Source organism: Schistocerca nitens, chromosome 3 (assembly GCF_023898315.1).
Source record: "Schistocerca nitens isolate TAMUIC-IGC-003100 chromosome 3, iqSchNite1.1, whole genome shotgun sequence".
NCBI lineage: Eukaryota > Metazoa > Arthropoda > Insecta > Orthoptera > Acrididae > Schistocerca > Schistocerca nitens.
Window position 1 is genome coordinate 252,233,425 of NC_064616.1, and position 660 is coordinate 252,234,084.

The following is a 660-nucleotide window of genomic DNA, read 5'->3' on the forward strand; positions in this document are numbered from 1 at the left end:
TATTTTTTTACTTCGTGAATGTGCGACTGTTGCCACAAGAGGCAGCGTGAAACGACTATGATTCCTTCAGATCATTTTTTTCTGCCTAGACGCCACTACAAGACAATACATTAAACCACAGAGACGAAGAACACATAGATTCAGTAGCTATGCCAACGGTGAGATGAAAACTAACTACAGTTTCATAGCCGACAACCAACCAAAGGATAAAGAGCTCGGCGAATCTTTCACTTCATTTTAAAGAATTGTATTTCATCTTAATTTCTGATTACTGCTCCTTGATTCTACGATACCTTAGATAGATAGTGGCAACGGCCTTGCCGCAGTGGATACACCGGTTCCCGTCAGATCACCGAAGTTAAGCGCTGTCGGGCGTGGCCGACACTTGGATGGGTGACCATCCGGGCCGCCATGTGCTGTTGCCATTTTTCGGGGTGCACTCAGCCTCGTGATGCCAACTGAGGAGCTACTCGACCGAATAGTAGCGGCTCCGGTCAAAGAAAACCATCATAACGACCGGGAGAGCGGTGTGCTGACCACACGCCCCTCCTATCCGCATCTTCATCTGAGGATGGCACGGCGGTCGGATGGTCCCGATGGGCCACTTTTGGCCTGAAGACGGAGTGCTTTTAGATAGATTCATCCATAAAGATCCAATTG

The 660-nt window shown here is 48.3% G+C and overlaps 1 pseudogene; it reads left to right on the forward strand.

Moving 5' to 3' along the window:
• The first annotated feature begins 307 nt into the window (after window positions 1-307).
• Window positions 308-425, forward strand: LOC126250500 (5S ribosomal RNA; annotated as a pseudogene).
• Window positions 426-660: the final 235 nt, after the last annotated feature.